This window comes from Rutilus rutilus (assembly GCF_951802725.1).
Source record: "Rutilus rutilus genome assembly, chromosome: 20".
In the NCBI taxonomy this organism is placed as follows: domain Eukaryota; kingdom Metazoa; phylum Chordata; class Actinopteri; order Cypriniformes; family Leuciscidae; genus Rutilus; species Rutilus rutilus.
This window is the reverse complement of record NC_140225.1, coordinates 33495647-33510624: the sequence shown is the minus strand read 5'-3', so window position 1 is coordinate 33510624 and position 14978 is coordinate 33495647. Positions and strand designations below refer to the sequence as shown.

The 14978-nt window shown below is 38.7% G+C and overlaps 1 long non-coding RNA gene across 1 annotated transcript; it reads left to right on the top strand.

Moving 5' to 3' along the window:
* Positions 1-2594: 2594 nt before the first annotated feature.
* Positions 2595-3139, top strand: LOC311279765. The gene is made up of 3 exons (XR_014625586.1): positions 2595-2734; positions 2820-2915; positions 3000-3139. It is a non-coding gene; the product is annotated as an uncharacterized lncRNA (long non-coding RNA).
* The last annotated feature ends 11839 nt before the right edge of the window (positions 3140-14978 follow it).

Below are 14978 nucleotides of genomic sequence, written 5' to 3'. Positions count from 1 at the left end.
CGGTACACTCTCAGAAAATAAAGTACATAATTGTACCTTTAGGGGCACAATGGCTTGTCACTGGGGCTGTACCCTCAAGGGTACAATATTGTACCTTAACCTTTAAAAGAAACGGTACATATATGTACCTTTTAAAGCTTTTTGACCCTCAAAAAGGTACATATATGTACCTTGAGGTCCAATAATAAGCCCTATGGGGCACGTTAGTGTAGATTGTACCTTGGGGCTCAGAAATGGATTTCTGACAGTGTATGCATCCACTCTATGGTCTAAACAGCTGACTAGCTTGTCAATAATGACACTGAATGTTTCTACCTGGTATCGCGCCCGGCCTTTCAGAGTTACTTGATGCTCTGTACATTCATCTGAAAATGCTTTGCGCTTTTTGACCCTTTGCAGGTCATCTTTATATGACTGGCACACACTGGGAACTATCTTCGCAGATCTTTCAAAATGGTCAAATTGGTCTTGAAGTGATTCAACCCAGGATCTCAAAGACTTGAACAGATGAATGGCAGTAATCAGATCCATGTTGGCCTTTTGTAATGCCTCACTTTGAATCTGCTTAACTGTGCCATAAATGACATGTCAAGAGTGCCCAATTTTGAGCACAGTGCTGCTGCCTCATTGCGTGTCACGGTTTTCTCCTGTATCAGAAGATATGCTCTGTAGTATAGCCCTGATTTGTGCATAATTCCCACAAAGGGCTTTTAGATGAATCTGCACGGCAACTCCAACGTGTTGATGACAGCGATTTCAACGTCATATCTACCTTGATGTCTGCAAGATGTCTAACTTGTTGCCACGAGATATTAATTCATGGGAACGTCATATGAAGTCGTGGGAACGTGATAATAAATCGTGGCCACGAGATCATTTTGTTGAGGGAGCGACATCATTATGTCGTGGCCACGTGATGTAGAGTCGTGGCCTCGAGATCATATTTTGAGAGAACGACATATTTCTTGTGGCCACGTAGTTATGTAGTTCAATACTGTAACCATATACAGCAGTCGGAGATGGAGATGACTGATGAAATAACATTTTACTTTGAATTAGGAACGTCATATAAAGATATAGTGCGGTCTCTGGCATTAAGACATGAGTACGCAAGTGAAAGACACCTGAAGCGCATTCTTAAGTTGAATGGGCTTTTTCGTCGGAAATTTGCTGGCTTGAATGAAATACTCGGGTCACGAATAAAGTCCCGTTTAAGGCAATAAACAAAAACAAATTATGAGAAACTTAAATTAACAAATAGTAAAGTAAATTATGCCATTATGGGTAAAAGGAGGAGCCCGTGTTGCGTGTGAAGATTCGGTTCCCACATGTCATAAAACTGTTAGCCAAGAGAAACGGATGTCGTTCCCTCAACATACGATCTCATACCCACGAGATATTATGACGTTCCCACAACTTAATATCACGTTCCCACCAGTTTATATGTTGTGGCCACGACAAAACTAAGTGAACCGAACATTTCCCCTGCCGGTCACCGTACATTTACGATAAAGCAACAATGAAAATACACTTAAACATACACACACACAACAAAACATCCTTTAAACACATTTGAATTAACACACGACCCCAACACATATTGTCCCAAAAACTACATTTCCCTAGCCTGGCAAGCCAGACCTACATCAAGATGTTTGGTCTGGCAACTTACCATAGACACGCTCAATCCGAGGGGCGGGATAAACGGCTGTCTTTCAAATTCCCTCTGCACGCAATAGGACAGCGCTTTAACCAACCAGAGCGTTTTCAAGTAGCAGCCAGGGAACCGTCGCAACTCTGTCGTCATATGTTAAGCCCGCCCCGCATACTCTATACGCGACGTGATTGGCCTGACCCAATTTAGGTTTTTGCAGCTCGAAAGTCTATGGAGAGTTGCTAGACTGCCCTGGCTGCAAAATACATTTTGCTGCCGCTAGGGTGCGTCTAGATTTCTAGGCTAACATTTCCCATAATTCCCAACCGAATATATAAAGGACACCAGGAAAGGCCACGCCCTTTATATTCCAAGCCTTTGTCCCATGCTGCCATCGGGTAAGATGTACACATTCAAACAAACTTAAATAAAATGTCCAACCCTTATCTTGGTTGTGGTTTCATTTACTCACTAATGCTAGTGAGTCAGGCACTCTAGAAATAAATGGTTATTGGATTTGCTGCTCTTTGAGGTTTAATGCGCACTAAAGAGACAACGTACCTCCTCCAGTTTCAATGTTTGGGTAAATAATATTAAAGAAACTAAAAAATTACATAGAAATGTATATAAAAAAAAACAAAAAAAACATTAATCCCTTAGAGCAAACGCAGTGTGAATTTCTCATACAAAAAATTTAATAAAAAGTAAACTAGAAGAATTCAAATGAAATGTTCATTCAGTGTGTCCGTAGCCGTCACATGTGTATATCACGGTGTGTAAATATATATGCGATTGTAACCGGATGAATGAGGTGATGGACATTAGTGAGCACCTATCAGCAGGTAATCCACCCTATTTAAGAGCTGGTTGGCTGTAGCCCGGGATGCGTCACGTTCGACTCCGCCTCCTTCCAGTGTTTACAGTGGCTGTAGGTATGTGTGTTAGCATATAGCAACTTCTGTTTTTAGTTTGTTTGTATGTAGGGGACTAATTATTAGTGTTGTGTTTAGCTTGTCTGTCTTCTCCGGTTTTCCTTCGGTTTGTCGCAGTGGTTGCATTTGCTGGCTGCTCGCCTTTCAGGTAGGTGTGAACTGTTGATGGAAAGCGTATTGTTTGTCTTTATTTGGGGGTTTAGGATCGGCTGATTGTGTTGAGTTATGTGCAGTGTCCCTGTAGTCTATCTGAACAGCGGATTGCATGATTTGAGTACCCGTGCCTGTGAAAGGACAAGTACATTGTGCGAATGCATCGTCTACTTCCGGTAAGTGTTATTGCGCATGTAGTTACGAGCTGAAAGTTTAGCCATTGAGGCATAAATCTTAGTGTTTCTTTGTATTTGGCTTAGGATTTTCCCTCTCGTCCGGCGATCTTGTTCTTCCTGCTGGTGCTATAAAAAGCTATTACAGCCCCGTCGATTCCTTGCTGCCAGATTAAGAGCGCATCGTATTTTCCTGCTCCACTGTCGCTACCGTGTGCAATACAAACTTTTTGCCATCTGTGAGAAGATCGTCACCCCACTGATGAGGGGGACCGTTGCTGTCTGGTTTTATTTATTATTTGTTGATTTAATGTTTCTTTTATTGAACTTTTGAGGTTAACATTTGGTGTCAAAAATGGAACACCAAACTATCTGCTTGTGAGCTCATTGCGTGAATTGAGTTTATTTATTTATTTATGGTCTTTGTTTACACCTTTGTATGTTATTCGTGATGGTTTACTAATGGTGATAGATCTGCTCATGACCGTACCCTAAACATCATTCAACTGGGCTTTAGTGCATTGTTTTTTTGTTATTTTGTTTCAGGTGCTGAGGTTCCACAGGTGGAGGATCTCTTGTGGTGGTGGTGCTTCCTTCGAATGTTTGCCGTGACACTTTTGAAGTCTTTGCTGTGTGTGTGAGTGTGCTTTTGGCAAATTAAGTTTAGTGATCCCTCCTCCCGTGGTTTGCCTCAGCCCTGTTAGTCTGTGTCTTTTTTTCTATTGTGTCTGTGTAACCAGTGTATTAGTATGGAAAGAGTGTGTGTTTATTCCAATGTGTTTTAGTTTACTTGAATGTGTTTGTAACTCAAAACCTTGTCAGTATAGCTCCAGGTTGCCTTTTTTTTAACGTAATTACCCTGCTGCTTTAAATTAAACTTTGTATAAATAAAATTTTTGTATATTTTCATATCCACGTCTCTGCCTACCTTTATTAGAGAATCGAACCTGAGTGACCTAGTAATAGTAACTTGAGTGTTGTCCATATTTCCCGGGGCGAAATTCCCCGGGTGGCGTAGTCGAAATTCTTTCTACCTGTAATACCGCCCTTTTGCCACACGTAGCACAGCGCTCTTGCCCAACCCTTAACACACTAATTTACTCAAACAGAGAGCATAGTTTTATACAATACTCTGATTACTCTGGTTGAAAAGTCAATGCTGTATTATTAATACTTTATGTACAGTAGAATTAGTTTCTAAAAAAAAAAAAAGAGTAAAAGTATGGAAAAGTAGGATGGACTGTAAAAAAGGGATTGCAAATTGTTGAGAAAAGTAAAAAATTCAAGGCATTCAAATTTTTGTCTAAAAATGTGCAACACTGTTTTGACAATTTGACTTTGCTTTTGAATTTGAATTAATTCACTACATGTAAAATGCCAACAAATTCATCAAGGCAACTTCAGATTTCTTGTTTAGCAAACTAGCACAATCATTTGGTCATCAGCGACAATCAACAAATGAAAAAAAGATATCACATCAACACAACAAATAACTAACAATAATGACAAAAATTTTTAAAAAAAATTAATAAAGTTAGCAAAAAGCAAAACAATAATCCTATAACAGTAACTGCATAATTTATTCATGCTGCAATGCATGCTGGGAACTCACAAAACCTTAACATTTTAGCAATATTGTTCATTACGAAATTGTTTTTTCTGAATGTGAACAGTTGAGACAATATTTGTGGGATTCTGTTGTTCTAACATGAGGTTTCATGTCGTTTATGACTCAAAAGGTCCCGTATACTGTTTTCTTTTAACAGTGAACTCTTTGTAGTTTATTACACAGCTGTCGGTGTGGAAAAGATTTACTGTAATATAAGTGAGTACAGATCCTATCAAAACTCCCACACTGGGAACCAAAAGTAAAGGCCGAAACCTTTTCATCCATTAAGGAAACAGAGCTGGGAAGATTTGAGCATGAGAAGTTTAAGGAGTTAGGATGAATAACTTAATTTAATGCTGAAGATTTTTGAAGTGAGCTTGGAAAGTATAGCCAGACAAGTGATTTCATCCAGTGCATTCAATCTGAGATCAAGGCTCACCTGCCCTTTTATTCTCTAACATCAAACTCTTCATAAACCCTTTTGAGTCTGTGTGTGAATCTTAGTAGTAGAGAGACTCTTGACAAGCAAACATGTTCACTCACCAAAAACATTGCCTTTGATCTGGCTGAGAACGCTTGCTGAGAGACGTCTGCTGTGTTGAGCCAACTCATGGGAATCATTCCATAGGAAATAAACATGAGCTGTGTGAGGGCGAGCGGGGCACAGCCTGACACTTTCTTTTCACTTTCAGACAGTTTGTGTAAATTCACTTGGAGTTCAGAGTATTTATTTTTTCCTACATTAATTTCACACATCTAGTAAAATTATGGTGTTTTTTTTTTTTTTTTTTTTTTTTTTAATACAGCCTATACTTTTTTCTTTATTAACCCCAAAAGAATGGAAGTGAAATGTGACAACATGCCCCATAGGTGGGGTTCGTTGAAACATGACCATATGACAGCTTAAAATGTTATCTGATGTAATTAAAAAATATACAAGACAAACCTAAATATTTCGTCAATAAAATACAATTATTAAATTTTTCATATAAAATAATGGCATTTTTTAATAATTAAAAATAAAGTAATTTTTGAGTTTGACAACAAACACACCGATTAGATCAGCATTAAAGAACTATCTCACTGTTAAATAACAGATATAAGATTAAAATAATATCAGATTTGTCTATGGTTAAATAAACACAAAAAACAGAGATGAAAAAATAATATAAGTAAGAAATTCAATTCAATTCTTTCTATATCTTTGTTATTTTTTGATTATAGTGATATAATCGTGAATATAGTGAATATATTAATAATATTATATTGTTTGCAACTTCAAGTAAGCATTGTATTCATGTTCCTCAAAGTATTAACCTTTTGTATTGAATAAAACCAGAACTGCTTAACCAATAGATTACATTCAAATTATTATAATTTTTTTTAATGAACGTTAAGGAATCGTAACATTTGATAATTCTTCAAAACTTTATGGGAATGTTACTTTTGAATGTTCTCTAGGCATGATTTAAAAATCTATATCAAATATCACACCAAGTGAAATTAGTCTGTGTTGTTGGCAGAGGGTATTTACACTGACTCCGCCCACCACTGTCTGATTGAGCCAATCAAAATCCACTGATAACAGATGCAGTGGTGTGGACAGTAAGGTGGATGGCGTTAGCTTTTGGTGCGACCGATCCGAGTTCAAATCCGCCTTTTACCGAACTCATTCTTCTCCTTTTTCCCATTACATATCACTGTGGGCCCTATTTTAAGGATCTAAGCTCATGGCCTAAAGCGCACGGCACAAGTGCACTAAGGTCGTCCGAATCCACTTTTGCTAGTTTAATGACGAGAAAAATGGTCGGCGCTCCCGGCGCATGATCTAAAAGGGTTTTCTCTACTCTCTTAATGAGTAATGGGTGTGTTTTGGGCGTATTCTCTTAATGAGTAATGGGTGTGTTTTGGGCGTAACGTGTAATAAACCAATCAGCGTCTCATCTCCCATTCCCTTTAAAACGCTTGCGCCATGGCGGATCCGCTATTTACATGGAGGAATTTGCAAGTGGAAAAACGTAACTTTTTTCTAGCGAGGAAACGGATCTGCTCATGTGCAAGGTTAAAGGTGTGTGTGTGTGTGTGTGTGTGTGTGAGAGAGAGAGGTTAAAGCGAGACCATCGACAAGCCAGATTCCACCATATCTTTATGTACACAATAATAATCTTTTACATTGTAATTCTTTTATTTTTTATATTTGGCATGTTTGTGTGCTGCTGCGCGTCCCTGTGTGTGTAATAAGCAGAGTGTGTGTGTAATAAGCATTGTGGACCCGCCTATAAGCGCACATTACTAACGCGCTCTTTAAATAGCAAAAAGTAATTAAATACTGTAGTCTATTTCAGTTTCCTCAAAACATCAACGCTCCAACAATGCACCAGAACACACACTCGTTCTCAGACCAGCAGCCCATGGGTGCACAAATGGGCGCAAATGCATTTGCTATTTAAACAACGTGGCGCAGGACGTGAAAATGAAAACTGCGTCGGGCTGAACCTAGCAAAACACACTTGCGTCACGCCTGGCGCTGCATTGCACCGGGTGTATGATAGGGCCCCTGTTGTTTAACAGGTAGGGTTTGGGGTAGTGTAGGGGAGAGGTAATCCTAGTACAAGTAATGTCCCAAAAAAGCAGCATCCAGTTATGATTTTAATAAATATAGTCACACACACTGAAAATACTGTTATTATTGGATACTGTTTTATAATATACGACAATACACTAAAGTGCTCAAATAGTGGCGATAGCATAAGTGTAAATAGCATCTAACAACTACACAATTCATTACAATATTTGGCGCCCTTTACAGTTGTAATCTATTCTTTGTAATTGGTCTTGTTTTCAAGCATCTGTTTCACCAGAAAATGCGAATATTTCAATGTTGTTGTTGATGAAGCTTCATTGCTCCATTTCAAATGTAAAAGTTCACACACACCCGTACAAACTCTATCTTCATTGAGAGCATGTCGAGGTTTTTCTCCAGCGGTCTGTTTTTCTGAAGTAAACGCACGCTTGCAGCAGCACAACATTCCCAGCACATCTATTTTTCATCAGACTTAAACACGACTTATACATATCTCAGCATGCTCGGCAAGCAATACATTTTATCCGCATAAACACTGTCAAATAAAGACGAAAAAACAATGGAATTCATCATCAACAATCCTTTGATTCAGTACCAGCATAATATGAGGTTACCTCTGTCTTGCAGACATGCAAGAGAAATCAATACTTTTTCAAGTGTACTTATGTATTGACATGCAAGTCTTAAGAGTCCCGTAGTCATTTCATATGTTGTATTGCATAGTGTGATGATGAATGCTCAATCATTGCAGGGCAATTTATCCCCAGTAAACAAAAGCAGTGCATACATGCATTAAAGATGAAGAAAATCCCTCATCTTCATAACAGTAAGATGAAAGGTGCATTCAATCTCTGACAAAATGGACCCACGTGTCTGCACACGACTGAAGATACAGAGCCATGTTGAGACTAAAGAAAATGTCAAAGGTGTTTGTAACATAAATTGCTAATGAAAGTGTTTTGTTACACTATGTAGTTTGTAATTTTGCTAAATCAACATGTTGATTCAAATACAGGTTTGGAAGATAGCGTGAGCTGTACTTGATAGCGTGAGCTGTACTTTCTAAATGGCACAGGTTCCTGTTTCTGTTTTAAGTTCCTGTTTTTGTTGTTGTTGCATTTTTTCAAGGTGATGTGTGAGTTTTAAAGGCCCTTGCACTGAGTCCGAAATTCTCGTTTGAAATTTTTCCCAGATTAAAAAATAAATACGATGGTGTCCATCACGTTTACACACTGCCTCAGAAACTTTCGTTCGTCATGAAACAACATTTTGACAACTCAGAGCCACCGTACAAGGGAACGCCAAAATCCAGAATTGTTCAAGATCAATTGATTCATGGAAATTGGTGGTCTTGTTTTTAATATGTGACTCCAGTATCGCTAGCAAAGCATCAAACTGAGCCTCTGACATCCTGAAGTAAACTTTGAATCGCTCGGGATAAATCCCTCAGCGAACTCTCCTTCCTCTATACGCAATCTCAGGATCTGATGGACTCAATATTTCCTCTTTCTTTTTCTCTTTTTAAGAAGAGAGAGGCCAACAGCTACATGTCAACTAGCTCTCATTAGAGTATAAGTAGACTGTCTGCCTAATATCTGCTTAATAACAATTAATTTTGATGCTTAACAACAGACATTGCAACTACATGTCAACTTATTCTACTAACCCTAACAGTTGTATACTCTAATGAGAGTTAGTTGACATGTAGGTGCAAAGTTACGTAAAGTTAATTACCTCAATTGGCAGTCACCTGAAAACACATGTGACCGTGCCTCAGACGCTTCTTAAGAGATCACCAACTGAGCCTGGAGAGAGGGGACTTGGCTTTCGGACTTGACTTTGCTTTTAGACTTGGCTTTAGGACTTGGCTTTGGACTTGGCTTTGCTTCTGGACTTGGCTTTGGACTTGGCTTTGCTTCTGGACTTGGCTTTGCTTTTGGACTTGGCTTTTGGACTTGGCTTTGGACTTGGACTTGGCTTTGGACTTGGCTTTTGGACTTGGCTTTTGGACTTGGACTTGGCTTTGCTTTTGGACTTGGCTTTTGGACTTGGCTTTTGGACTTGGACTTGGCTTTGGACTTGGCTTTGCTTTTGGACTTGGCTTTTGGACTTGGCTTTGCTTCTGGACTTGGCTTTGCTTTTGGCCTTTAATTTTGGACTTGGCTTTTGGACGTGGCTTGCGTTGTATTTTGTTACCTTTTGCATTTACATTTCAACTTCAACATTGCATTACACTTTCAACCATGCATCTTGCTTTACACACTGATGTTGCTGATGAATACAGAAACACTGTTATTTTCTTTAATTGTTTTCATTCTATCTAGTGTTGCCTTATTTTGTAATTAAATAAACATGACTTTTGAGCCTATAATTTGGTTTATGTGTGTCCCTTGTTTTTGTTGCTTCCCTTGAGCCAAGGGTCGTTAAGTATTAAGTATTTAATAGGACTACAATTGAATTAGACATTACTATAGTAATATAGATATTACTCTCACGTATAACTAGAGAGAAGAGTGGCACCACCTCAGGAGGGATGAAGACAGGTCAGTTCTGCCCAAAAAAACTTAAATAACCATAACCCACTTCCCTGAGAAGGGAACAAGATGCTGCGTTGTGTTGCCATACTTCAGGCATGCGTGTTTTTCTTCAGAAAAAATCAAAGTCAATGACATTTCATGCAGGCGCCTTTTTATAGTCATGTGACGTCACATGACTGCCGTAGCCAATAGCACTGGCGTGAGTGTACACATGCTTCAGACGGGGCCCTAGTTTGAAAACTCTTGGCTTCTCATTTTTGCCTGTAATGAATGTACACTGTAAAAAATTTCTAACCCTCCCAAATCAAAAATTTCAAGTGACCGATAACATCTAAATTTTTCAATTGGCCCAAGTGAAATTCTGTAAATTATAAATTAAATGTACAGATTTTCACTTGGGCCAATTGAAAAATTTAGATGTTATCGGTCACTTGAAATTTTTGATTTGGGAGGGTTAGAAATTTTTTACAGTGTAAATACTCTGTATGTATTAGAAGGTTTCACCATGCAATTTACTTTCTTGCCTTTTTCAGATCTTTATATTCCTGGACAGTCATATGAGTTTCTAGGACAAACAACAGGGATGTGATTTATAATTAAAGCCACTTCCATCTTTTATTCAAGACATTAATGCATTAAGGTGCTATTTCATAACCAGATGACAGCAATGTCACAATGGCAGTATATTACTTTGAGAGTAAGCAAGTTCTATAAATCAGTCAGTAATACATATTTTATATATCATATACATTATATATTAAAATGTATAATGTTAACTGAAAAAAGTGTATTTCTTCCACTGTATTTTTGGCTGGTTTTCCAGTAGAAATACAGTGCCCTCCACAATTATTGGCACCCCTGTTTAAGATGTGGTCGTGGACTTCTAAAAATTATCCTTTTTTTTAAACAACATAGAACCCAAATGCAAAAAAAGAGAAAAATCCAACCTTTCATTTAAGTACATTACTTTGGTGGTAAAAAAAAAAAAAAAAAAATCACACACATAAAAAAAAAAAAAAAACTTGAAATCATGTGTCCCACAATTATTGACACCCCTAACAATTCCGCTGAAAAATTTAATAGATTTTTTTTTACATATATTTTTCTGTAGTTGCTAAAGTTGGTCAGGGTATCTAGGACCTTTTAATTAGTAATTCATGACTTCCTGTTTCCCTGGGGTATAAATATGACGTGACACAGAGGCCTAATTCTCTTACCCATTTGTCAACATGGCAAAGACAAGAGAACACACCATTCAAGTAAGGCAGATGTGTGTCGACCTTCATAAGTCAGGCAGTGGCTACAAGAAAATAGCCACTCGCCTTAACTTGCCCGTATCTGCAGTCAGAGGAATCATTAAGAAGTTTAAAACAACTGGAACAGTGACAAACAAGGCTGGAAGAGGTCCCAAGTTTATCTTGCCACAACGCACAGTGAGGAGGATGGTAAGAGAAGTAAAAAAAAAGTCCTAAGCTCACTGTCACAGAATTGCATCAAAGAGTGGCATCTTGGGGTCACAAAGTCTCCAAAACAACCATCAGACGCTCTCTACATGCCAACAAGCTGTTTGGGAGGCATGCAAGGCAAAAGCCTTTTCTCACTAACACTCACAAACGTAAACGTCTGGAGTTTGCTAAGCGGCACTGGGACTTCAACTGGGATCGTGTGCTTTGGTCAGATGAGACTAAGATTGAGCTTTTTGGCAACAAACACTCTAAGTGGGTCTGGCGTAAAACAAAAGATGAGTATGCCGAAAAGCACCTCATGCCCACCGTGAAGTATGGTGGAGGATCTGTGATGCTGTGGGCCTGTTTCTCTTCCAAAGGCCCTGGGAACCTTGTTAGGGTGCATGGCATTATGAACGCTTTGAACTACCAGGACATTTTAAATAAAACCCTGATGGCCTCTGCCAGAAAGCTGAAGATGGGTCGTCATTGGGTCTTTCAGGAGGATAATGATCCAAACATGTGGCAAAATCTACACAAAAATGGTTCAGCAGTCACAAACTCAAGGTCCTCCCATGGCCATCTCAGTCCCCAGACCTCAACCCAATCGAAAACCTGTGGGGCGAGCTAAAGAGGAGAGTGCATAAGAGAGGACCCAGGACACTGGATGATCTAGAAAGATTGTGCAAAGAAGAATGGTCAAAGATCCCTCTCTCTGTGTTCTCCAATCTTGTGAAATGTTTTAGGAGGAGATTAAGTGCTGTCTTGTTGGCAAAAGGGGGTTGTACAAAGTATTAACATCAGGGGCGCCAACAATTGTGGGACACATGATTTCAAGGTTTTTTTTAACCTTTTTGTTTTTTACCACCAAAGTAATGTACTTAAATGAAAGGTTGGATTTTTCTCTTTTTTTGAATTTGGGTTCTATGTTGTTTTAAAAAAAAGGAGAATTTTTAGAAGTCCACACGACCACATCTTAAACAGGGGTGCCAATAATTGTGGAGGGCACTGTATCTATTAATTCTTAAGTTTTGTTTTGTTTTTGTTTTTTGAAAAATGCTTAAAGCCCCCCTGTAGTCAGTAACTGTATCCCTTAAAACTCATGTTTGATCACCAATATTACATATTTAAAAGTTTTTTCCTTGAAAAAAATTCTTCATGCCTTAAAATATCTTGAATGTAACTCGACACCCTTGCCTCATTTAGTATACGCGGTTCTATGAATATGCAAATGAGCCCCGCCTCCACTCACTCACTCAGCTCAGAGATCCACTGGTTGACGATCACACGTTGATCGTTTCGCTAGATAAGACTCTTATTTCTCGACTGGGATCGTGTCGAGACTCTGAAGCTGCGCTGAGACGGACATTTGAACCCTCTTTGAACACTGGTATAGCTGGTTGCAATTGAAGTCCATCATATGTAGAAAAATCCTGGAATGTTTTCCTCAAAAACCTTAATTTCTTTTTGGGCCTGATGAAAGAAACACATGGATATCTTGGATGACATCGGGGTGAGTAAATTATCAGCACATTTTTTTTTTAAAGTGAACTAATCCTTTAAGGAGAAAATACTCAGCAATGGTGCTGACTTGTGAATTTAGACATATAAACAACATTAAAAGGAAAAAAACATTAAAATTTTCACCACAGGGGGACTTTAAAACAAACAAACAAAAAATCTCCCAATGGCGTATGAGAAATAAACCCCATTGATTCAGAAAAGAGCGGCCAGGACGTTCCTCAAACACGTACCTTATGTGTGTGCCGTAAAAGGAAAAAAACATAGAGGTTTGGAAATAAAGATCGATTTTTTTGATGAGTGCTTCTTAAGAGCTAAAACTACAAAAAAAAAAAAAAACAACATCCAGACGTCTGGGTCAGTCATCTCAGGTTGAGCACTCTTCAGTGGAACGGCCCATATGTGATCTCAACACCGCATGAGACCTGAGGGATTCAGAGAGTCTCTAAAGTACGCTTGCGGTGAGTGTGTGCTCCCTATACAAGATAACAATGTACTCTTGCAGGAAAGAGGTTTTCTCCACAGTGTTCTGAGGTCCTAATGATGGAGCCACTTCAGTCTTACCTTTCAGCGTCTGTAACGTCTGTGTGCTCGAGGCTTTAAACATCTCTGGGTGAATCTATCAACTGATCCTGAGCAACAGACCTTATTCACAGCAGCGCCATCTTTGCACACATCTGTCCAGTGGGTTGAGCTGTTATTTAACAGTCATTCTTCCCTCACACTTTGTAACACATCTTTCCCTCGCGTGTCAAAATGAACCGAAGCCCTACAAGTTTGTTTTTTTTTGTCCAGAAAGCTTATTTTATTTAATTTAGCTAATATTTTTTAATTTTTTGTATGCAGTTTTTTTTTTACCTTTAAATGACTAGATTTGATGAATAAATATAAATAAATATTAATTTAATAACATTCCTCTTCAACTTAAAATCAAAATAACCCTTTTAATTCAGCTCAAATTATCTTACATTGTGTGTCTTTGCCTCTTGTGGGAAAAACAGTAATAAAACATGATATTTCATGACTCTAGATGGCCTTATAGCTCTATATGGAGCAAATGAGCTGTTCCTGAGTCCTAAAGTCAGTTTCTCTTCAGTATGCATTCAGATACACATGTAGACATTATAAAATAATATTTTGGAAAGGTTTTAGCATTTTTAGTTAGAATTATGAGCATTTTTAGGTTTTTCTAAGTGTCCTGAAGCATTCCTCGCATAGCATTCATTCCTAAGAGGGTCAAATTGACCTGCAAGGTCAGGATTTTGTACTTTTTTAAATTTCAACCACAAATTTCAACCTCGAATCCATTACTTTTTTTGTGTGATTCAAGTGGGACAAAAGTCCTAGGCTCTTAGACCCCTCTGATGAACACTCAATGTTCTGTTCTGCTGACGAAACACTGCAAAAATGTCTTTCCGAGAAACTTCAGTTGACAAAAAGCTCCAGACAGAATGATCAGTGATCCAGAAGCTTTATACAGCGAATGCCATTGAAGTCAATCCCTCACAGCCTCACTTTCATACCTGTCATGCTCTCAATAGGCATCAAGCATGAAAGACGTCCACACAGATGTCATGTTGTGCGTATGGATAATAACCCATATGTAAATGACCTCATGTTTTACATGCACATGTTGTTTATCATCCACAGATAACTGACTGTGTTTCTGCATCAGCTCACGGAGAGCTCCAAATTTTGTCATTGTGTGGGCTTGAATATCTTTGCATTTGTTGTTCAAGCCTTTATTGGATTTGCTGGAGCTGCATGATGCCTGTCTAGAAATTGCTTTGACTTTCTAAAGCGCTGGTTCACAGCTGGTGGGTCACAACCAAAAACAATGCTGAACGTTTACCATATATTTACCACATTTACCATATACTAGGGCTGTAGTACTCGAGTCCGGACTCGAGACCGTTTTTCGATGGTCTCGGACTCGCTGGTATTCGGACTCGGACTTGTCTCGGTCTCGGCCACTGGTCTTGCCAAATATGGCTTTTGGTCTCGACCGAGTCCAGGTGTCTTTATTATGTTCCCAGTAAGCACACATACGTCGCCGCGATATTAAAACAAAATATTATTGGAGGGAAAGTGAAACACTGGCCACCTAATAACTAGTGATGGGCATTTCGGCTCTTTTTCGTGAGCCGGCTCGTTTGACTCTCAAACGGCTCTTTAAAAAATAAATGTTTAAATAAACTCGCTGAAAGTCCAAAACGTGCCTGCTTCCCGTTCACATCTAATTAATGGGCAAAGTTTTTTTCTTACCTTTTTGTGTGTGTGTGTGTGTGTGTGTGTGTGTGTGTGTGTGTGTGTGTGTGTGTGTGTGTGTGTGTGGATGTTATTGAGCTTGTAGAAGTTTAGCTCTTGCGT